Source organism: Ornithodoros turicata, chromosome 3 (assembly GCF_037126465.1).
Source record: "Ornithodoros turicata isolate Travis chromosome 3, ASM3712646v1, whole genome shotgun sequence".
Lineage (NCBI taxonomy): Eukaryota > Metazoa > Arthropoda > Arachnida > Ixodida > Argasidae > Ornithodoros > Ornithodoros turicata.
The window spans coordinates 7,115,826-7,141,081 of record NC_088203.1 but is presented as its reverse complement, the minus strand read 5'-3'; the positions used below and the strand labels follow the sequence as shown (position 1 = coordinate 7,141,081).

The window sequence follows — 25,256 nt, the reverse complement described above, 5'->3', positions numbered from 1 at the left end:
ACTGTCCTTCACGTTTTCGCTGACCTTGGCATCTTGTGGACAATCGTCCGGGAGAGCAAGAACCGAAACGGTTTGAGACCTTCTCCACCTTTGTTTTTAGCAGCATGCTCCCATACTTGAAACTTGCGCTAAGCCCTCTGGGATTTTCTCAAGTCGCCTGTTCCCATTTGGCCCAGTTCCTTGTCGACAGATTGTGAAAATGAAAACAACACTGTTCCGTATGACATTTGCAATGGCCTAAACCGCGTCCAAAGCCTATGTGCGCATGCGGCTATAGGCACTAGGTTCTAAGGATCTCTAGAACCTCGTCACTATCCAGGAATCTCCAACTGTAGGTCATGATATCATACGGCAGTGGATTCCGGGACATGCAGGTATTCGCGGCAACGAAGCTGCAGATGAGGCAGCGGACATTGCGCACATGTCCTCAGCGCAATATATTGTGCCATACTCAAAGGCAGATGCGACACACCCGTTGAGATCCTTCACAGGAACAATCCTTCGGCAATAGTGGCTGGATGGTCAAGCACAACCCGTTTCCTCTTCGTCTACTCGTCTTCTTTGCCGAATCCGGAGTTGATCCACCAATAGATCCATCAATAGATCCACCAATAGATCCGGAGTTGAAGCTCAGTGTCGCACAAAGCCTTACTCCCCCGGTGCAGTCACTTCTTCACCGATTTCGGTTAAACGTCCCGTATACGGGCGATTTACTTATCAACTTATCTAAGGATATCTGAGAGCGGAATGTGAACACGGCGGGCAGAGAGGGTTGAAGCTCACTTAGGCTCTAGCGATACCTGAGGACTGAGCGAGCGTACGGCGGAGAGGACAGGCGACAGATAGGGAGCCCTCCGAAAACCGCACAGGCTCAGGAGGTTATACTGCCACTAATCATCTACGTAGGGGTACCAGCGACTACGAAGCAGCTACTGACTACCATACGGCGATATTCGCCCTGCAAATAACCATACAGCGCACGGCCAAGCACAACAGGAAAACAGTGTACGCAGTCGACACCGCAGGCTAGGTGGTTAGTGGTAAACGTGTCCACTCAGCAAAGTCCTGTGGGTTAGGTCACGGTGCCAGAAACCGTCAGTTCGGTGGAAACTATAGGCGTGTCTCTGCTGCTTTTACGTTCTCTTGTTTGTTTGTTGCGTATTTGCATTAAATATATTCCCCCCTGTAGTTACAAAAGTTTCTAAAAAAACCCGACTGCGGAGCTTGCTGCAACCCAGAACTACCCATGGAAACAGAAGGCCGTGGTTTCCATGGGATGGTGGTGGTGGTGGGTGGTGAAAGGGCTTGCCGTTGTCGGCCTCACGTAGGTGGGCAACGTCACGACTGACGCCCTGGGGGAATGTGCGTCCTGGGCCGATTTCTAAGGGAACTGTGCCGACGACCTTGAATCAGACCTTGGAGCAGACGACCTTGAATCAGCGATGCCAACCAATCAGAGTGCTTGACAGGAACCTGTGTTTCGTTTTGTAAGCCACGAGAAGTGAAAGTTCGACACCCGCGGTGTGTGCACTATTTCAAAGTATGGTAGCCCACTTTCTTCGCTCCACACTGAAATCACAACCACTCAGCTGAAAAGCTGAAAGCGAGTCTTATCTCCATCACGCTAGACGTATCGTGTTCGCATTTCTGCGTCCCATTTTCCTCTATCAAATTTTGAACTGTTACGAAGGGACGCGTTATCGCAAGACGGAGAGAACCGGAAGGTCGACGAACGGGGAGCGTCGAGGAGGAAATAGAAAAGCGTTTTCCGACCATGATTGGCACACACGGAGTGACGACATCACTTCCGGCACGAACTGCCCCAAAATATGCTGGATGTCAAAAGGCGTCACACTGAGAAATGTGTGATGGTATTGAAAGCGGAAAGCTTCCCGCATTAAACTGCTTTTTTTTTAACGTTTCTCGCGTTGAGAAACCCGACTTTTCATTTTGTTGCGTTCACCAGACAGGAACAATAATGGGAGGTTAAAATTATTGCAAACTCATTATAGTGGGAGCGACGTGGGCGGGCGTCATTTATTCGCTAGTTCGTGTGCTGGGAACGAGGGTGCTGGAGCACCCGGAGAAACAAATTGCTAGCGAGATTGGCTGGGTTCGAGGACTGTTTCAGCAATAGTGGCAATCTCTTATCAGCTGGGCGAGCTAAACTGTTTCTTACCTTTTCTCGTCTACTTTGTTTTCCATGCGCGATAGTTCCTCCCAGATTACAGTCCCATACTGCAGTCAAACAACAGCAAGCTGCCAGAACGCAAGTTGACAGCAAACTCAATGCGAACACCAGATGCCACTGCCGATCGCCCTGCGGCAGAGCTCTGCCCTGCGGTGGCTGCGGTGTACGTGTGAGTGTCTGTGTGTATGAGAAAAAGATGTGGGAGGATGTGAGGATGTGCACGTGAAGTCCCCCCCCCCCCCGTTGAATAGGGCCGCTTGGGAAGTCACTGGAAAGTCGCTGCCAGCGTAGCGTAGAGGGTAGCGCCCTCTAGAGTCACTAAACAGGGGTGCAGACACAGGGGTGGCATCCAATGTATTTTTCCGTAGACGAAAGCGTCCTGGGCGAACGCAATGCATCCTGGACAGGTCCTGGTCGCACGTCACAGCAAACTTCAAGGCACACGTGACCTTAAAGATGGCGGCGCCCGTGATCGGCGGCCAAACCGTTTGTAAACAATGCGGTTGTTGTTTCTGGACGACGTTTTGGATGTTTGTCGATCACGGTAATTATTTTTATCCGATAATCTCGCAGTAAAACGCGTAGTTTTACACATAAAGCCTCGTATTGTTGACAACTTCCAAAGATGCGATGACGGCCGCGCGTTATAAGACTTACAGAGCCGATGCGATGTACTTAAACTAAGGTGAAATGGGCTACGATGTTGCGGAAGAAGCACCGCATAGTTCACGCTGGCAAAATACGGTTATCTCTTGGTGTTATGACGGCCAAAATATGTCGGTAAGCGGCACAACGACATGTAAACAAAAGTCACATGACCTCTAAATGACGTTTTCTATGACGTGCGACCAGGACAAGATGGCAGTTTTGCCAAAAGCACCCGCTTGAGGGTAGTTACAACAATGGCGGGTTTGTGTCACCCCTGTGGGTACGGAGTATCGCGTTCCTTTTCCACGCCGGAACCGCCGTTCGGTGTCCGCGATTGGCACCGATCGTGTCACGTGGTTTCTCCTTCCAAGAACGCGCCGTCCATGTTGAGTCCCCTCCATCCAGAACCGGTTTCCTGGGTTGCGAGCTGTCCTCCGACGGAGAAGGGGAAGATTGGCGTCCCGTTGCTAGGCGACGCAGCCGCGGAGGACCCAAGATGGCGGGCTCGCTTGCGGGCGTGGCTCAGTGTCGCTACCCTGCTCCCTATCTAGTGACTCTAGGTAGAGTCACTAAATAAGCCACGCTTCAGAGTATCGACACTGAGTTCCAAGAGCGAGCATGCGCCATCTTGTTTCCGTGCCACGCTATCCACGCGCACGCGGAATGCGCACTTTAGCGCACGATGCCATCTGTCGTGCGCAGGTGATATGTTCCTTTTGTTTGCAAGCACCAGTTGACGACCCTGACCTCGTCTTGACGTCATCGGGACGCTCTGATTGACAATACATGAATTATCGCGCAACAATCATGCACGCTTCTCTATCCCACGGGGAGCATTATGTTAGCCGTCTTTGATCCTCAAATGAGGATGATACCGGTGTGGTGCGGAAACAAGATGGCGCTCCTACTCTCCCTTGGACCCCTTGGACCTCAGTGTCGCTACTCTGAAGCGAAGCTTATTTAGTGACTCAAACTCTAGCGCCCTCGAGCCGGAATGGGGAGGTGCGTGGTTCGATATCCGCCGAGTGAAAAGAGGCACAAAGCGTGTCTTCCGTATCTGATAGGTCTGGTGCTCCTGGACCGATATCCATTCGGAAGCTCCGCCACAAAAAAAAAAAAGAAAAAGATGTACCGTAATTTCACGCGTATTAGCCGCGGCTTATGCGCGATTTTTTTTTTCTCATGGGCGCTGTGCGGCTTATCCACCGGTGCGGCTTATCTGATGAATTTTTTCAGGTATTTTCCCCATACACTGATTGGTCGACAGTGTCTCTGGAATAGCACTGCCCTGCTGATGTACGAACAGTGCCTAACAGGGATGGGTCCACATTCGAGTAGATTGCCCCCATGCAGCTTTAACGAAAGTGGTGACAGTGATTCATGCCTTCTGGAAGACCACTGACCCATCAATACATGAAAAGCGCCCAACAAAGGCACAATCCGATCTTGGTAGAACTCTAGAACTGACCTCCTTTGTTGTGCAGTATGCCGATCCCGGAGTATGGACCACAGGGTTTATGGCATTACACTATGGTCTCCTTTGTCGCACGTAGGAGTCGTCTCGTATTGCCCGCGGCTTATCTGCGAGTGCGGCTTATCTGCCGGAAATTTTTCAAAACGTTCCTAAAAACGCGTCCTGCGGCTTCTCTGCGGTGCGGCTTATACGCGTGAAAATACGGTATATCGCTCTACGTTCACCGTTGCTCAGCGCACGGACTATCACGGAATAAAAAGGAAGGAGAGTAAGGAGGGCAAGAAAACCAACCCCACCATAACCAGCCCCCTTTGCCTTAATCGGCTAAGAGGACGCCGGATAACGGCAGCCTTCTTCGTCCTTGCACGTATAACAAGCCCACTTCACAGGACCATCGTATTCTCTCTTTTCACAGTTGATCAACTGTATAGCGAATCCCTTTTGTACGGACATCCTTTGCCCTCGACGCCATTCACGGGCACGGAAGGAGCCTCCGGTCACGTGACCGATATGAAATGAAAAAGATGAGCCGGAAATGACCGTCCGGGAGGCTTTGAAGGAGTGAGAGCGGGCGACGCGAAAAAGGCGCACCGGAAGTCACCAAAGATCACGTCTCTTTCCAAGGCGCGTCCCTCGAGAGGCGGCGGGGGATTGGATGGCGAAAAGTCCACACAAACACAGACATATTATATGTGTCTCCAGAAGAGGAAGGGACAGTAGATACATCTATATATGGTGGAAAGTAATCGCAGTCTGAGGCATCCATATACAGGGTGTTCAAAATTAAGCTTTCACGAGCGCTACGCAAACAAACAGCGATGACAGGAAACCGGATGATAACTTTACGCCACTTGTGTAAGAAACAGGTGCTGCTAATTATGTAGCACCTGTTTCTTACTCAAGGAACAGAAAAAATAGCACCAGTTTTCTTTTGTTCGCCTATTTATAAAGTGCTGGTGAAAGCTTAATTTTGAACACCCTGTATACGTTGGAAATTAATGCACGAATGAGGTACGTGGATGATGCCATTCGGGGATCGACGTTTGATTGGTTCTGAGATCTCGAAAAGGCGACCAATGTTTTGATCTGAAGCTGGGAGCAGCAGAATGAAATGAATGACCATTCAACGATCAATCATTTTAAGCGAAATCTTCGGAGAGAGACATTCAAGTTGTACGTGTGTGGTAGGTGTTACGCGTAACTCTCACGGACATAAGAGTGAGTTTGATAGTGAGTACCAACATTAGTGGTACCACTAATGGTAGAGAATGCGACGGTGGAGAACGCACGTTCAATAATATGAGCTGAAAACACGGTTTGAATGTGATTCCATGCAATGTGTGAGTGATGATGACCGATATGAATATTATACGAAATATTGATAATGGAAGAGCATAAAATACGAAAATGTTCGTTCTATAGATATAAGGAACTCGAATAACTACTGTAAACGTATCTTTATTCGCGACGTATTAATTTTCGCGAATCGCGTATTCAGTCATTTACGAAATTATTTGCGAGTATTTAATTTCGCGGTTCCAGGGCCGTTTCCTTTCGCGGGATAAACGTCAAGCTGTTTTCGCGAGTACAATTTTTCGCGATGTTTTAGCAGTCGCGAAATTCGCGAAAATTAATACAGCGCGAATAAAAATACGTTTACAGTATGTGTTGCGTGGGCAAACGTTCGGCGGGTACATTCGATATATACGTGCAACTTCCGCAAAAATTCGATGTATAGACATACACTCTTAAAAATGAACTTCACCACATAGCACGCTCCTAGCCAACAATCAACTCAAATTATATCGCTATGTGCCCTGATTTGTTCAAAACGGTAGGCGTACGCCTTTTTTGTGACACTTATGCGGTTCATAATTGTCACAAAAATGGCGTACGCCTCCCGTTTTCTGCAAATCAGGACAGATAATGATATCATTCGAGATGATGGTTGGCTAGGAGCGTGCTATGCAGTGAAGTTCATTTCTAAGAGTGTACGTTTGATAAACATACAAGATGTGCGCGTATAGATGAAGTTGGACAACTATAAACTCAATGTAGAGAGAGGGATTCCTTGACTATGAGGTCACTTTGGTATAGGCGTAAGTTCCATAAATATAAATTTGATAGAGGGGAAAATTCGACTTACACAGACATACAAGACAAGGACTGTAGTGCTGTAGTGCAGGACTGTAGTGTGTGAGGCAGGACAGAAGACTCTTGGCGAAAGCCGCAGCGAGAGAGAGCCCGTAACATATTAATAACTCTTCAAGGGGATTAGAGCAGCGATAAAGAGAAAAACGACAGTAACTTCTAGTGCTTCTGTACGTTTGCATCTGTACAGCTCCTGTTCAGTATTGGGAGTAACGTGTAAAAAAAAATAAACGGGGCAGGCTATCGGTTAGTGATTTTAAAAAGCAGTTGTTCCTACGAGCTAATGAAGGTTTTTGGTAGTATAATGCAATTTGCAATTTCACACTCTTCGTATTTCTCTGACGGCGAATACCAACAGTGATGCTCAAGTACCTTGAACGTAACGAGTTAATTTTAACACTATTTAATACTCTATCTTAAATACTTTTTGAGACTGGATATTTAATGTCCTCTACTCAGTTACGTGTTTGTCTGGTGCTCAGCGTGAGTATCCTGTACAAGCCTGTTCCACCACATATTGCTCTACACGCTCTGACATATTGGAAACACTGCCCCCAAAAAACCCGTACCGTACAAAAATCCTTCGCAAACCCTGGCTTTCCTACACGCTTTCCAAGTATATACACGGCAGCGGAAAACCCAGCAACCGCCGCCGTATCTTCCAATGCCCCCTAGAAAGCACGGAAACGTCAAGCGTCGAGTTCCGGTCGACGCCCAACAGCACTTGTGGGTGGCGAGCCTATCTCGACGTCTCGACGCGGTCCATAAAGTCGGAGCGTCAACCGCACCTGCGAAATGTCAGCCTGAATCGCAACTCCACGTCGTCCGGGAAACTGGCCAGATCAAATGTCAGCCGATACAAATTGCGCACCGGATGCAAGTGATGGAGAACTGTTGGAACCTTCGAGAACGTTTCTGACTCTCGGGGAAGTTTGGATTGGAACACACATGAACGTGAATAAGAGTCAAAACGCAGGCTAACTGGTGATACGTCGTGATACTGGTCATCGTCATTCATGTAGTAGTAGTTGTTGTTGTGATGAAAATGATTAAACCGCGACCCAAGGAATACAGAGTCAGCCTCTTTCGAGAGCTGAGAGCGAGAAGAGGTTATCAACCTATATAAAGAGAAAACTCAGCTACATTACTAGGGGTGCTGTCTTTCTATTTTTACCTTTTCATCTTTTCAGTTTTCTTTCGCCTTTCATTCATTTCATTTCCTTTGTGGGAATAGCAGAATTCGTCACCTGACGAATTCAATATCTTCCGGTTTTTTTGTTTTTTTTTATATAATCAAACTCAAACTATACGATTTATATTCTTATTACGAGCTTCTTTTCATTTTTTATTTTTATTTTTTTTTTTTTCAGCGTGTAGCCTTGGTGGTGGAGAGGGGGATCTACAGGCAACCTGCCCCAGGTGCAAATCCCGAACCTGTTGAACTCGTAGATAGGTTGTCCTCAGTGAGGGACGTTAAATACAAGGTGCCATCTGTCGAGATTTCAACGCGCGTCAAAGAACCTTCAGCATGACGATATTAATCCACGCGCAGACCACTGTATAGCGTCATTCATGGTTTTAGTTGTCTCGCGGCGTAAAAACCACGAATTACTGCTATTATTTGCTATTGTAACAGTTATACTATTCGTTGTAACACATGTCACTTAAACTTTATACTCTGTGTTAGTCTTTATAGACGTTCGTGTCGGAGCTTTATCTCAACCAGCAAAAGGTGTCCACCATTTACGGCATTAATTGGGGCGTACAACCGCAGGAAATAGAGGTCATGGGACGATGGTTGTTCACCGACTGTATTTCTAGCTTGGTTTCAGTGCGGAAATCATGTAGGACCTCAATATGGTGTACGATGGTTCTTGGTGAAGCAGTTGGCATCCCCTTGAGAAGCGATATATTCATTCCTAGAGGCAGCTACTTCTATGTACATATTTTCGTACATAGAAAGCATTCTATATACTTCTATACGTACTTTCGTATTTTGACTTAACTATTACCGCTAAGTAGTACACGGACTGCGTCCGAAAGCTTGTTTTTCAGTAAAATAAATGTTTCAATCTCTTTAAATGCTTATTTTATCCACTCGCGAGTGCTAGACTTCTCCCATTTTTGTCTGTTATTACTTTCCGTCGAAGAAATCGCCATGTACAGTAAGATTACCACGGCCGAAAACGAGATTAGCCTCCTTAACGTGCAAGCATTAGGCTGTGTGATGTCGCTGGAGTGCAGACGCACGTTACTGAAGCATTAGAGCCTGAAGGCACAGTGCTTGAAGATCGGGCTACTTCAATGCACACGCAGGCACCACTCATGGGATTAACGCTGTGACGACCCACAGCACGCGTGCCTGCACTACATTGCCTCACCTAAGATTTCACGCTCCACAAAAAAAGAAAGAAATAAAGGAAGGAACACTGCCCTCTACAACACTTACCGCATCAATGCGCAAATCCAACCTGCCCCCACAACACCAAACAATCATCACAAACACTGCCACCACAGAAAAGAAACACGCACACACACACAGACAGCTTCCCTCCGCGGTTTCACTTCAAACACACCACACCGTCACAGAAGTACAGCACCAACTCGCATCGGAAACAGCGCAATCGAGCGCATTCCCTTTTTTGAATCGAAAAGCACACTTCGTAGAAATGCCCGCAACTCATATATACGTCACGCAAGAAACTCCCCACACACAGAGCCGATACTCGATTTCTCCGAACGGAGCCAACTTCAGAAACCGCACCGTCGAAAACGCAAACAAAAGATTCGAATGTCACACATCCTCTTAATGCAAGAACAGCCAGCGGGCGTCAGACGGCACGAGTTCCCGTCGAGCGTCGAGTGCAGTTTGACTGGGGAGGAGCGGCGACAGCACTCCACGCGCGTGCGGGGGATCTGCGGAAGCTTTCAAAAAGTCCTCCCTTCCCCCGATTTCTGTACTACGAAGCCACTATCGCTATAGTCAAGGACGAATGCACGCTTTCGAGCACTCTTGCATCAGGGCGCAAAAAAAAAAAGAAGAAAAATAAAAAGAAAAGGGCAGACGAGCGGCTTGTTAGTCACATTGGAGTGGCAGCCGTTGCGTTGTTCACTGCGCATGCTGGGAAGAGTAGCTCAACACAGAGTTCGGAAATTAAACGTTGAGGGCATTATGTTTTTATGTTGCACTCTTGGAAAAAAAAAAAAACGGTGGAGCAGTTACACCTTTTAGGAGGTATAGCTGACTAACCTTTTCAGTGACTTCTATCTTTCATCAATAGTTGCCACATATGTTGTGCCTAAAAGGTTGCGAAGTTCTACCTGCTACCTCACTCTCTGCCACGATTCTGATTCGGTGAGCGAGGGGGGCGTACGCCTTTTCTGGAGCAATATGGATGTATGATAATTGCTTTTACCACCCTTTTACACCCTTTATCAGACGCTATGTTGACCTAGGTGGTAATTATAGCAGTTACCACCTCTTCACGCCCTTTTTTCTTAGAGTGTGGCACCGAGAAGAAACTGTGGTTAAGAACGGTGTGCTCATCTAGACAGGCAGAACGAGGAAATAGGAGTCACGGGGTTAGTATATACGCGTCGTGGGCTCGCTTCAAGGGCAATATACTGTCGAGTCTTGTATGCGAACTTTATCGGAAAGCCCGCGGAAATGACTCAGACAGCGAGCCTCATGGTGGGAGCAGGGACGTATTAAAGAGGAGAGGAGCGGGGGGGGGGGGGCGACCGCCCCCCATACGGAAGTGTTAAATCCGCCCCTGGGTGGGAGTCGAACCTATTACATCGCAAACTTTAGGGTACAAGAAAGGAGCGAAGGCCCACTTGGCCAAGCCACAGACCTTAGGGCTACCTTTCCAATCACTCTTTCCTATTACGCAATAAAATATAACGCCCAAGTCGCAATTATGCGAGCAGGACCCTTTCAACCTGTTGACCAGCATCCAAAATGAATGGGTTCTCATGCAGGCATCCTGCAACCCTTATTCCACTCCCCATCCATATCAGCTTATGGCTTCCCCCAAGTGGTTGCTGCCATACAGCAACGAAACTTACACGCACAGATAGGATATCCTTCCTGCTTTTGCAGGCCTTCCTGCACCTCTTTCAGACCCGTCCTAGCTAATTAGGTAAAGCCCAGAAGGCATTTCTCGACGAAAAAGTCCCCTTTCAACGGATTCGCCGACAAAAGGTTTCCACTGAGTCAGCACCCATCTCTCTGGAGACAAAGCAATGCATACGGGCTATACGCTTTTGCCGGCAGTGCTCATTCAAAGTCATGAAACACTGTGACAGGAGTTAGCATAGGAAATGGAAACCCACTCCGACGGAGTGTTGACTCGTATAGGAAGACAAAAGGCACGCTGGCGAGTTAGACGACAGTATTGTCACGACATAGGCGGGGAAAATATCGCGAGGCGACGGTATAGAATCTCCACGGTTGCTCTCGTCAAGGGTAGCATTGTTCGAGGCAAAGAGACCTACTCAGAGTGTGACGTGGAATAACTTCCGAGAATATGCACCTTAAGAAGGAAATGAGTAAACTATAGGGAGCAATTATAGGTTACTTCCGCTTCCCTAGATTGCAATTAGGAATTTCACGTGTATAAGCCGCACCGCAGTTAGACCGCGGGCAATACGACGCGTCCAATTTGTGCCACAAAGCAAAGGAGAAAATACCCTATGCTATGGTCCATACTCCGGGGTCGACGTGTAGTACAACAAAGGAGGCCTGTTCTAGTGGTCTACCAAGATCGGATCGTGCTCTTGTTGCGTGTTTTTTACGGATGAACGGATCAGTGGCCTTCCAGAAGACGCGAATCGCTGTCACCACTTTCGCTAAAGCTGCTTGGCGACGGAGTCACCAAGTACATCGCAGAGTATCGCATTCCTTTTCCGCGCCGGACCCGCCGTTTGGTGTCCTCAATTGGGCCGGTCGTGTCACGTGGTTTCTCCTTCCAAGAACTCGCCGTCCATGTTGAGTCCCCTCCATCCGAAACCGGTTCTATGGGTTCCTTGGGCTCGGCTGCGCGCAGTTCTCTGGGGGAGTAGCGGGAGATTGGCGTCGCGCACTGCTAGGCGCGCCGGACTCAAGATGGCGGTCTCGCTCGCCGGCGTGGTTCAGTGTCGCTACTCTGCCCCCTATTTAGTGGCTCTACTTGGGGAAAGACACAAGGAAGGTCAATCTACTCGAGTGGTGGACGGCCACCTTTTACGCATTGTTCGTGCATTCGCAGGGCGGTGCTGTTTCCAGAGACACTGTCGGCCCATTCGGGGAGTAATTGCAGCTTCTACTCCCCTAGTCTGCAATTACTACCCATTTTAGACCCCTTGCCCGACATTTAGTCCCGACATTTACTACCAAGGACTGCAAATTGTCACTAAACTTCGCGAATGGTCTCCTGAATGCGACAGTTTACGTAAATATATGCCCTTGGTCAATTTGAACGACATGCGGCTGTATAACTCAGAAAACGTAGCAATTTTCCAGCCACACAAAGTAAGAAACAGTTAGAGCATCTTTCTTCGCAGATTGTGCCATATGTATGGCGCAAGATTTTATATCACTCGATATATCACGTTTGACGGTTTACTTCAAGGTATTTTCATGCATGCACAGCAATTATGTACTTGGGACTCTTACAACAGCGCGTGAAATGCAGTCTCCACTCTGTGACATTCATTTACTCCCGTGCATTTACTCCCGAAAGGGACTATTTTTTTGTGGCAATGCATTTAGTCCCCAAAAGGAGTAAAAGTACTCCTTTTTTTCTTAGAGTGTAGGGCTGTTGCAGTGAAGTTTGCACAGCGCCATTTCGGGCCCAAACGGCCAAAGGTACCAACAGTAGGTCGTTTCATCAGCGCGTTTTGCATGGTGTTTCAAACGGTATGGTGCCGAGGAAGCTACAAAACCTGTAGGAAATACGCAGAAAAAGCGGTGCTTCTTGAAAAGTGCGAACAACTCGAGACTGTGTATTTGAAAGTGTCGCGTCGTCTGCTAAACGACCGCGTGTTGCACATTTTGGGCGCTGACGTTGCTGCTCGCTCGCGCCACCTGGCCCAGAGAAACAGGTCTATGGGGAAAATGCCAGGGAAAAATGGTCATCAGATAAGCCCCCTCCCTCCTGCGTATAGACTCCGCCTCAATGACGCGTTCACCCCACAATTCTAGTGCGTGATCAGATGCTGTGACACAAGCCTCTGTTCCACGTGCGGTGTCGTGGCGAACGTCCGGCACATTGTTATGGAATGTGCACTCTACTGCCCGCAAAGGCGGGTGCTGTGTGATGGGCTTGCCCGTATCAGCGAGAGACCGCTCAACTTAGCTGCACTCATTGGCACCTATGAAGATCCTGTTCTCCATCGTCGGGTTCTTGGTGGTGGTGATGGTGAAAGGGTTCGCCGTTGTCGGCCTCACTCATGTGGGCAACGTCACGACTTACGCCCTGGGGGAATGTGCGTCCTGGGCCGACTTCTAAGGGAACTGTGCCGAGATATGTCTGCAAGCGACATATGGCGGGTTCTTAACATGTCCATGGACTTCCTGTTGTCCACTGGATTGCTCCAGACGCTTTAACTCTTAATCGTATCTTCATCATCTTCATATAATGTTCCACGTGCAATGGGGTAGGGTATCACTCTCTTAGAAATGATGGTGGTGGTGGTGGTGGTGATAGGGCTTAGAAATGAACTTCACCGCATAGCACGCTCCTAGCCAACCATTAACTCGCATGAGATCATTATCTGCCCTGATTTGTTGAAAACTGGAGGCGTACGCCCTTTTTGTGACAATTATGAACAGCATAAGTGTCACAAAAAAGGCGTACGCCTCCCGTTTTCAACAAATCAGGGCAGATAACGATATCATTCGAATTGATGGTTGGCTATGAGTGTGCTATGCAGTGAAGTTCATTTTTAAGAGTGCACACCACCGCGGTAACACAACCCATCTCATCGCCATCATCTATTGTTATTGTTGCTGCTAGCCACTATCATCCCGAATGACAACGTTCTCTCCCCCGATTTGATGAAAACGGGAGGCGGAGCCTATTTTGCCAATTATGTACGGTACGTAATTGGTACAAAAAAAAAAGCGTACGCCTCCAATTTTCATCAAATCAAGGGAGAGAACGTTGTCATTCGAGATGATGGTTGGCTAGGAGCGTGCTATGTGGTGAGGTTCATTTTTAAGTGTGCAGTTCGCACACACACTCAACACATAAAGAGACGATGAGTTCTAAATTATAGTATTGTCTATCTAAAGTACCAAAACGAAGCTGCCTCGCCGTATATCTCGAACAAACAAAAACACGTGCCGACTTTCACCCAAGCAGAAATGTCTGATACGCCTCCAACACTTGCTTTCCCCTCCTTTCTCTCTTCCATTAAAAATACTGCTTCCGCGTGAAATTTATGTCAGACAGGAAAGAAAACGTTTCATAAAAGCTTTCGCCGACTGCGAAAAAAAAAACGAAAGAAGAATCTCACTTTTATGACACTTATCGCGCGCCGTCTAGCGGCCACTCTCTAGCAAGTTTTTTTATCATCTTTTTCCACGCACCTTTTTTTTCTTTTTTAATCTTTCCAAGCGCCGTATCTTCGAAACGCGGTTTCTTATCGGCAGCAGACCGCGCGGTGTGTATCGTTAAATGAAACGTTCAATAAAAAAAAAATTAACCAAGGCCAGACACTTTTGAACTATGCGACGAGTAGCACGTACATGGCGCTGTATAACGTCTGATTATTCCCATGCAAATCATTCTGTAATGCGTGGACCCGCGAAACTTTTTGCGCAAGTCTATTGTAGCAAGAAAAAGGCATTACGCGGCTGCACAGAATATCATGAGTATGGATAAATTCGTAAACGCGCATGAGGTCAAACCTCGATATGGCGCCGCCTGGCGGTAGACTGTCGAGCGATTGTTGGGAGCCGAGGATACGCCGGGTATTTTTAAGCGCGTGTCTCAAGGGCTGCGTCTCAAGCCACGCGTCTCTCAGCTTGAGGCTTGTGTTGTGTCCGTCTGGTTGTATGCGCCAGTCTCAGAACAATTACTTTCCAGCATTCACTGTGTCAGAGGCAGGCTTGTACAGGCTTTCGCGTTAAGTTATTGAGCATCAGGCAAAAAAAAAAAAAAAGTAACTGAGCAGAATACCGATTACTCAACCATGAAAAAGTATTTGAGTAGAATACTAGATGTTCATAAATTTAACTCGTTGCTTTCAGGATACTATATCGAGTTACAATTTGTGAAATCTACTGTCAAAGAAACTCGAACAAAGTCGAGAGAAAAACGGATACTCCGTCAGATAGTCTTTGTTTTCCCGCGGTATGCTCTTTGTGCATGCTCTCCTATCCAAATCTCGACTGATACTCGATGCTGTGTGCACAGAGGAGGAAGAGGGAGATACTAACACTATAGTGTGTTAGTATACCGTTGATAACGCGGCTTCCGTATACTTCCGTATGTACCGCATCAAATCAAATGATAAGATTCTGAGCAATGCGCGATGCCCCATTGGTTCCGATATGCACGACACCTTCAGGGTGACGGCATCAACGGCCTATACTAATAGACCTCTACCTGAGAAACGTTATAATGACGTTGGTAGACAGACTGAAACCGAAACAAATCGGAAAGGGACGGCTGGGTTCCACGAATGGACACTTGTTCGCTGCCTCCTTTTGAAAGAAGAGTATATAGGACAGAGGGTCGCATCCCTTCCAGGGACCATCGTAATCCCCTCAAGACCGTGGCTTTCAGGCGCGACATTGTTCTACCAACTTGGTGGCGCTGTTGAACACTATGACGTCATTTGTATACAAGCAGGGAGAGGTGTACGGTGTCTTCAAGTGGTTGCTTACGATCGCTAGTTTCATCTCCGATTGGTCGAAACAGAGCACTCCGACTGCATTGGTCTGGTTCATTCGGAGCTCTTTCTTCCAACTCCAGCTCTAGAGTGCTCTCACCAACGCCATCGAATTCTGGTTGGGATCTGGTCACGTGACTGCGACAGCTTCCGTTGAGCAGTGCTTCTGTTCCGAAATGCCTTCCACGTTCTGCATTTTGCGTCGTCGTCGTTTTGACTACGAGCGAAACAAAGTTAACATTCCCTCTTCCTCATCTGCTCTAAACGAGAGTCACTAAATAAGGGTACAGAGTATCGCATTCCTTTTCCGCGCCGGAGCCGCCGTTCGGTGTCCACGATTGGCGCGATCGTGTCACGTGGTTTTTCCTTCCAAGAACGCGCCGTCCATGTTGAGTCCCCTCCATCCAAAATCGGTTTCCTCGGTTGCGAGCTGGCTCGCCTGCGCGCTGTTCTGCGCCGGAGAAGGGAGAAATTTGCGTCCCGTTGCTAGGCGACGCAGCCACGCCGGGCAGAAAGATGGCGGGCTCGCTCGCAGGCGTGGCTCAGTGTCGCTGCTCTGTTCCCTATTTAGTGACTCTACTCGAACCTGCCGCGTTTCGGCTCGTGCACGGTTCCTCCGGCTCGGAGATGGATCGAGATGCGCTCTGAGTATCGGGACGATCAGTCGAAGGCACCATAACACTCTCGAATTGTCCGTGGCTTTACGTCGCAAGACAACTATGATAATGAGGCCGCGCCCCACGGGTACGTCGGTCTCTGGGTTGAGGTCCGAATTTTTAAATGCTCTTTTCCCTTCGAAAGAGAACCTTCTGCCCGATTCTAAACAATTCGAACAATTTCCTTGTCTTTCGGACTTATTTTCGCAAGCACGAAAGCGCCACCTTTCCAGCGCCAAATTTGGAGGATAGCGGTGGCGCTACTCATCGGCCCGGCCGTTGCTTCTTCAATTACTACAGTACTATGTACTTTAGCTTACCTTAGTATTTTTGTACCAGGGGTGAATGTCCCACGAGAGATGCTTCTTTTTAAAGTAGGTTATCATCATCACCCTACGCGTTTTCATAGGAACTGTTGCTGTCGTCTGCTACGGTAATCGTGCGTCCGCTTCTGCGCGTTCAAAATTCAAATTTCCATCGTCCAATCGTGATGCAGATCTCGCGGGCCGATGAGTTGCGCCCCTAGCGGATCGTGCGGACGGGCTCCCCATTGGGTTTTCCGATTACGACGTGATCGCTATAATCTAGTAGGTCGTTGTTGCGACGTTGTCTGTTTTCTTGTTTTCTAACAGGACCTTGTAGCCTCATATTGGCTCAAGCAGGGTCGCTGTCTCACCTGCTGTTACGTATGTATGCTATACGACGATTGCCTTGCACACCGGAACTGGGAAGTCAGCCGCGTTCGAATGTGGGCGCCGGCTGTGCTGTTTTAGGTGTTTTCCCCACTGATCTTTATAGTATAGGCTGGATCGCGCATAGGGTGCTCCACAGCGTAGTCACCGGCCGCCATATTGGAGGGCCCAACGCATTCTGTCGTCTGCACTTAGTTCAAACGGGGCTGCCCGTATTTTTTAAAATTTCCTCTAAACTAAAGGGCATGTCATGCCAGTTTAAACCGCAATAAATAGTCCAAATCAAATCGCTTCCTATTGTTTCCTATGGGAGCAGCCGGCGCCAGTGGGCCCTGTTGCCGTGCCGTGTGTAAGCTGTTTCTGTTGTCGTCTCTCCTACTTTATCCGACGTCCCCCTTGGCAGCCTAAACTAGTTATGTCACACCAACTACCCCAACTTAGCACTCTGGGCCCTCCAACATGGCGGCCCGAATGCACGCCTCTCCCCCACGAGCCCCTCTCTCATGCGCGATCCAGCCTTTACACATAGAGATCAGTGGTTTTCCCTGGGTTTCAGACCTGAGGGTTCTTTAGCGTGCACGGAAATCTCAGCGCACCGTATTTAACTCCTCCATGGAAGAGGGCTACTCGCCGGGAATGTAACCCGCCACCTTGGGATCACTCGGCGGACGCGCTACAAAGTGATCCACCGAAGCCGGTGGAGGCGTTCATTGGTAGTCGCGAAGGTCGTGCTGAAGAGTGTGGGGTGGTGGGTTTGGAATCCTACCACCGGCTGTGCTCTCTGAGGTTTTCCATGGGTTTTCCGAAGAAATTCCAGACGAATGTCGGCATAGTTCCCCCTGATGTCGGCCCAGGACGCATAATAACCCCCTGTCACCCACTCGTTCGTGCTGTCCTCTCTCCATCTCTCCACGTCTGTACACCGCTCATAGCCACAGTTGCTTCGCGGCTCTAACACGGAATAAACAAAATATCGCTCGCCGTATGACTCCTGCACCATGTTTTCCAAGCTGCAGACAACGGGGCTTAGTACGCGCTCTGGGCTAACTTCAAAGGGAACGGTACAGGAAACATCTCTCTGGAAACTCTGCGGATGCTCTATCAGAAAAAAAAGAGCATTACCGTAATAAATCATTAATTATGAAATGTATTAAGGGAATATCCGCGCGCGCGCGCGTTTCTTTGTATTCTCTTTTTCTTCCTTTCCCTCCTTTTTTTAAGGTAAAAGTATATCCCCTCCCCCTCCCATCATTTTCTTCCTCGACATGCAGTCTTCCATTGAACGGCATCTTTTGTTCCGGAAGCATGCAACCACCCTCTTACGAGTAACACCCTATTTAAAACGTTCTCGTTTCACTCTCCACCCTATGATGCCGAGAAATTTTACATTCTACCTGGGGGGATAGCCTCGCTCCCAATGACTGACTGGTGGAATTCACGGCCGGCTGGCTGATGACGCCTCTCCAAGTAAAGCGACCCGTTCATGCATATATCAGCCGTGGAGAAAAGCCACAATCACGCCACCGAGAGATGATCGAAGTGCACGCCACATACAGGTGGAAGATATATTCGAAAGAAAACGTTCGACGCGTCGTCTCACGCTATACTGACACTTCATTAGTGGCTTCCACGTGTCGTAGAATGCGTGAGATCGTGGTTCAGTTGTTAGTGTGCTGGCCACGTCACGTCGAGACTGGGAAGTACCCGGGTTCAAATCCCGGTGCCGGCTGCACTGTGTAAGGTTTTCCTCGACACATTCCTCAGGGCGTCGATCGTGACGTTGCCCACCCCAGTCAGGCAGCGAGCCCTTCCGCCATCACGTGTCCTGGTAAACACAGCAAAGGAACCTTTTAAGGGTTTCTGAGTACGGTTTTGGAATCGTAGAACGTGAAGAAAAGCAATGTGCAAGTTTCCGGCGATGCAGAATCAAAAATAACAAAGACGGTTAAGAGCATCAGCTGTTTACTATATACATTAAAAACAAGACTTTCGTGCAGTAGGCTGCACTTCTTCAGGTTTGAGGACCTGTTACAAGTGGTGAAGCATATATCAAAAACCAGTCACATGGTACACTTTTTCTCTTGTACCATGTGACTGGTTTTTGATATATGCTTCACCACTTGTAACAGGTCCTCAAACCTGAAGAAGTGCAGCCTACTGCACGAAAGTCTTGTTTTTAATGTATATAGTAAACAGCTGATGCTCTTAACCGTCTTTGTTATTTTTGTTATTTTTGATTCTACGGTTTTGGAAGAAAGACACGTTGCATTTATACGTTATTTATAGTTATGTTACGTTATTTATTTATAGCGCGATTCATTATAGCGTGGACCATTAGGCCAGCTTCGTATTGCCATCCCTACTAAAGTCACCAGGCGCCCGAATATTCTGTATACGTCCCGTCCCGAGAATTCAGCGAGCCACAAATGCCGTTCATTCCTTAGACTCCCGTACTAGTTCCTTCAAGCTCTATCTATGGAATTCACTGGAGACTGCCTATGAACACTATCAGGACATTCATTTTATGTAAACGTAAACACGCAAGCACGCAGTCGTATTATTTTCAGTTATTCTGTCTTAGTGTGCTTTTCCCAATATTGCTGAACCACCAGTTTATTTGGAGCCGCGTATGTTATACCGCTTTCTTTTTATGTATGGCATTCCTCGACGTGTGCGCCTGCTTCGTTCGATTGTATAAAAGCGAATGTATGATTAAAAGGGTGAAAAAACGTGACCCTACTTCGTGTGTATGTCCCCGATGCTTAATTTGAATATGGAACACTGACGTATGTATGTATGTATGTGTGTGTTTTATTTTTTTATTTCCGTGCGCCAACGCTGAGGACTTGTGACACACAATGACAATGTGACAAAGAACATGCTTTTCTCGGCTGTAGGGATGTCATCTCATTCTGGGATGTCTTCCAGCGCACTTTCAGGAAGGATATTTTCTTGCCTCTCAGTTCAACACGCTATCTTCCCGTGCGGGGTGGTGAGGCACTGCTCCGGGATATTTTAATCCTGTTGAGATTAATATGAGTTGCACGTAGCATATATGACGCCAATGAACCGCCTTTAGGGTCGTGGACCATATTTCGACGAATGCTGTTTTCACAGGATGATTTTTCAAAAATCTGCCCGTCTTGTGAGGAGATGTCCCAAAAGTGGCTGCATGTGCTGACCTCCTTCGGGCTGGACCCGTTGATTAGTGACGCAGCTTTGTCTCCTGTTCCCCTTATTGTTCTTGTGCTGTTCCTCTGTCCCTCTTGGGTGTTGTTCTATGTTGGATGCTTGTTGTCAGAGTGTCTCTTAAAGGTACTGTAAAGCAGCACCGATCAAATGTCATTTAGTGTGGCTATTCGATAGTCCAAGCCACCAGGACGAAAACTGTGCAAGTTTCATTCCAATCGACGGTGCAGTTAATTAGAAAATTACAATTAAAGATTATGGGCAACACTGTACTTGGTATTCGAAATGAATCCGTACTTCTGACACATACGGCGGCAACCACATTGCATGCGTATAACACTGGGCCCGACATAACAATCCACCATAAAATCCGCCCCTGCAATCCACACAACGATCCACATCTGAGGATAAACGGATAAGCGAACTGAAATGAAATGCTGAGCCGTTGAAAAAAATGTGTCAGACGTCCAAGAAGCCAGACAGCGTCGGGACTTGTTTGTTCACAGAGGTTCACAGAGAGAGTTTGTTCGTTCGAAAGAGGCCGCGAACAAAAGGAGCGCGCAGGCGCAGCAGAGAAGTAGGGAGAGCCCCCATCGAACAGCGGCCAGCACTGGGTTACTTCGCAAAAACAGGGGGTTAACAGGTTAAACTGTTAACAGGGGTTTCAGAATGCATAGGTAAACAGGAAAACTAATAATATGGTTACTAAAATAAAGAAGTTTCGATGTCATAGTGTGTAATACCAATTTTCAGTGTTGCCTGCTGTACAGGGGGTTGTTTGACACCAGGCGTCGCACCGCTGCACTACGCCGCATCTTTCATGGCAAATTAAAAATATTTATAGCGCGTTGTCGGTCGTATTGTTCGGCATATGGTATTTAGAAGCAACGAAGTCTCTAGTCACATCACCGGCATATCATGCTTGTCTACTGCTTTACAGTACCTTTAAAATTAGTGCTGTTACGTACATAATTCCCGTACATTTCCCTCCTATACAAAGCCTAAATTTCCCTCGTTTGTAGTAAAGCCAACCGTGTCTTCGTCTCCCCCGTGGTCTCTACTACTGCCCTCTATTGGGTCCTTGGTCTAACCCTGTGCAGCACCGTCAATGCCTGCACTCATTCAATGTGTTCCTGACGTCTTCTAACTTGCTTGAACTCCTGTGACCTCAGAGCTGTTGCCATGAATGAGGAGACGTGCTCTTCACAGCATTTCATCTCCGGTAGCCGACTGGATGAACTGCTATCCCATCAGTTACGACGCACACACGTGTGTGATATCTCATTTGCGTGTGTCATGTGTGTGTGTGTGCGAGTGTGTATGCCTCATCTTTTTCATCGTCATCCCACTCACGCGCTAACCCACAGGCACTGAGGTATATGGTACCACAAAACATATGGTACGACATCAAGCGCCATATTGCGTACAATATGGGCAGGCTATCCCAAAAACGTATCAACGTAGACAGGAAACACACAGCGCGAAAACAACAACCACGGGAGGAAACATAAGACACACACAAAAGTTGTTTTGCTTGTTCCTATCTACCGGTTTTTTTTCCCTTTTAGCTCTTTCCTGTGTCTTTCCTGTAGCTGCGCACCCTTCAGTGTAGTAAAGTTTAGTTGGAGTTAGCGCCCGTGTGTGTCTTATGTTTCCTCCCGTGGTTGTTGTTTTCGCGCTGTGTGTTTCCTGTCTACAATGAATTACCAACTAGCCCAACAAAGCATTTTGTTGAACGTATCAACGAACGTCCTGTTCGTGCTGCTACAGATTAACACAAGTACACGAGTTCACCGCCAGGCGTCGTACACCGTTTTGGAAACTGTCAAATTCCCGGGAGAAAAATAACTATTAAGCGCGAAAATCCGCGAACAGTGCCGTAATGACGAGTCATTTCGGCGACAGGGGGCCCATTCTTTGAAACGCATTACTCGACGTTGCGCGTTTTTCTCCGTTTTCTTAATACGAATTGTGTTCTTTAAACGTCATTGCCGCCATTATTCCGGGGTTCCTCCTATTACCCCCATAGAGAAAACGTGGAACGGCGTGGAATTCGTTCGAGCGATTATGGCCGCCGAAATAACTGCCGCCATTTCTTTCCCATTCCACGTTTTTCTTGAGGGAAAGCCACTGTGGGCGGATACGTTATCGCTTTTAACGCGGTTTCATTTCGTTGCTGTCTGATTACTTTCCAGGTCGTTTATGATATTAGTGTGTGTGTGTGCGTGCGCGCGAAGTGTTTGTGCATGGCATTTTATCAACAGGATTCAGATTTGTTCAGTTTCAGGGAGTGCAGGAGTACTGGTGGACGCTATAGATTGCAAACAATCTACGAACACGAGATATGATAAAGAAAGTTACAAGTTCATGTTATGAGCAACTGTAAGTAAACAATATGTTGTTGAAAATATAACTTTTCTCGTATTTGATTACTTTCAGAGTCACGTAGCTGCAACTTAAATGAGCAATGAGGTGAGATATAACATGGCTCGAAACCCTGCCAAACCCTCCGCACACCTTTGAAAGGTGTGCAGAACAGAAGCCTCGCCAGCTCGCTTGGTTCAGTGGTTAGCGTGCTGGCCATGCCATGTCGACACTGGGAGGTACCCGGGTTCGAATCCCGGTGCCGGCTGTGCTGTCTGGGCGTTTTTCCTGGGTTTTCCTCGGACGCTTTCGGACATATATCAGCACAGTTCCCTTAGAAAGTCGGCCCAGGGCGTCAGTCGTGACGTTGCCCACATCTGTGAGGCCGACAACGGCGAGACCTTTCACCGCCACCACCGAAGCCTCGCGCTCGTAGGCTCGTAGGCTCGCTCTGCAGGTCATCCGCGCTCATCGTTCCTTGGCAGGAGCTCGATTTATTCGTTAAAGAACATTGGGGGTCACTTCACCGCTCCTCTAAGCACGTGGAATACCTTACAGAGCTCTGACGCTATGAAACATGAATGCGACTCCTATATATACATTTGTAGAACTGCACCAACTATAGCCAACGATGGGAGGGAAAGAGTGCAGGCAAGTTGGCAACGATGCACACTAGAGGAACTGGAGGGAACACACAAAACAGAAGAACGGACAAAAGAAAACAAAATCGTCAGATTGAGGAGCCAGACTCAGCCTGAGGATTTGTCCTTCCGTGTTCCGTATCTCCCGGTTTCCTCTAGAAGCCGACGTTACAAGCTGTCTACCAAGTTGTTTGACCAAGGCCTTCCAATTTCGCCACATCTGCTTCTCATCCGTACATGGCACTACACAACGTTGCCATCACATATGATTGGTAATATACTTAGATAGGTTATGCTACCTAAGGTACCATCACGATGTTGCTCAGGTGAGGCTGCAGTAGCCCAGACCATAGCCAAGACGAGCCAGGCGGAGGTTATCCGTCTAATGGCGCATCTCACTGGTGATAGCGCAAAGTTGCGCTACTTTGTATAGCCTCGATAATAATAATAATAATAATAACGACGATGTGATGAATTAACGACGTTTTCCCATCTCAAAACGAGAGCTTGCTTTAGAGGAGCACTCAAGTGACCCCCCCCTCTAATTTTTCATTTTTATTTTTTCTGTGCAGAGTGTTCTCTAAGGAATAAAATGAGTTCCTGCGAAAGAACAGCGAGCGTAGGTAACCTACAGAGCGAGCGCGAGGGCTCAGTTCCGTGCTCCTTTGACAAATTCTTCTCCTCGTGGAACGAGCGCATCGCAGAACGAGAGGACGTCGTGACGTATGCTACTCCCCTCACGTGACCAGTGACGTACTGCGTGACCTGACACCAGGCGCGGTTTCAGGCTGGTTGAATTAATATGCCTCACCAGAAATAAAGCGCAACAGACCTTGCACGCAGCTGTTCCTTTCGAGTTTCGTGCGTACGACACGGATGATTTGAGAAGGTGCTGCTGCTTAAACATAAATATTTATATAAAATTTATATTTTTAAATAAACATTTAGACTGACTGTTTCCGAACGCGCTCTTTCGCAGTTGCCAGATTGTTGTGGCCGTAGCTTGTCGTTGAGGTGTATCAGGAAGACAAGTGCTCACACGCGTACGTGCTGGCTAATATGGACAAGGCCAACACTATACGCTCTGCAAGTAACCGAGAGTTCTGCGCATATCTCCTCTCCCGGTTACTCCACTCGGGAAGCCCCATTGGCTAAGGCGGCACCCTCCCTCTTCCCTTTCACTGCCTCCTCTCATGCGCAGAGACGCACTCGCACAGAGTATACACGCCGGGCAAGGGTAACAACTTGAAAATGATAAAAAAAAAGAGCTTGCTCGCAATTTTGGTTTCATTCTTAACCATCAATTGATTTTTGTGATGGAGCAGTTTCCTTCTGTTCGGTGGTCAATGGTCCCCGGGCCACAGAATAACAGACTGCGGGCCACGTGTTCGAGACCCATATACCCTGTAGAGACCGCACTTGATCACGTTTGGCACAGTTGGCAAAGATGTCGCATTTTCTTTTTTTAGCTTTTTCGAATGAGAATAATCCTGCGGTCGTTGTCGCTGTCACGTGGCTATCGGGAGTATTTTGGACCCTTTCTTGCGTCACCTTCATATTCAGTCCCAACAATCTTCTCTGTACGACATGGACACCAAACAACAGTCAGATAAAAGGGCTCCCATTCCTCTCACGAAGCTGCACACCTCTGCTTGGCCTTCTGCTCTCTTACCAAGCGTAAAGGCCCGCATTTTAACGTGCCTCTCGAGAAAACGCGAGTAGCGTTCCGAGCCACTGCTCCACAGCGGAGAGAAAGAGCCCCAGGGTTGGCAGACTCCCACGCGCTGCTTCCATTGTTGCCAGCAGACGCGCATACCTATAGCGTGCTGGCAAAAAGCGAACGCAAACAAAAGAGAAAAGAAAACTCTTCATGGCTGGCAACATTTCATGGTCCTCTCGGACGACAACTTTTTGGTCGGGCGACAGTCGGACTGCGTCGTGCGGCGATAAAACAAAAGTGACTGAAGTGTGGCGCCCTCTGGGGTATTGGACTGGCGCTACACTACGGTCGTTGTCTTTTGCTTCCGTTTTGGTTTACGAGCAGAGTTTATGCGACACAGTAGTTTAGTAAATTCGAATTTAGGAGCAGCCGTAAAAAGGAGCGCAGCATTTTTTTCCAGGAAAGACACCGTAAACGCGAGCCATAAAAATCCTCTAGGGTTAAAGTTTACGGTGAAGGGTAAGCCGTATAATGGACGACCTACTAGATTATAACGGCCATGTCATAGGCACCCCTTCCCAGCGCCGCACTTGGAAGCCAGCGGTGGCGCTAGTCATAGGCCCGGTTCTTGCTTCCTCAATTTCTGCAATACTTCGTACTTCAGCTTACCGTAGTATTTTTGTACAAGCGGTGGATGTCCGACGGGAGAT

General features: G+C 47.9%; 1 protein-coding gene across 2 annotated transcripts in view; it reads right to left on the bottom strand.

The window, feature by feature from the left end:
* Positions 1-25,256, bottom strand: part of LOC135387916 (metabotropic glutamate receptor 5-like) — a 347,669-nt gene that overhangs the window by 217,853 nt on the left and 104,560 nt on the right. Inside the window, exon 1 of one of the 2 annotated variants that reach the window (XM_064617129.1) lies at positions 8,914-9,231. The exons of the other annotated variant lie outside the window; for it this stretch is intronic. The gene's annotated coding sequence lies outside the window, so the exon portion shown is untranslated. Of the gene's footprint in view, positions 1-8,913; positions 9,232-25,256 lie in introns of those variants that run through there. 2 annotated transcript variants of the gene reach the window in all.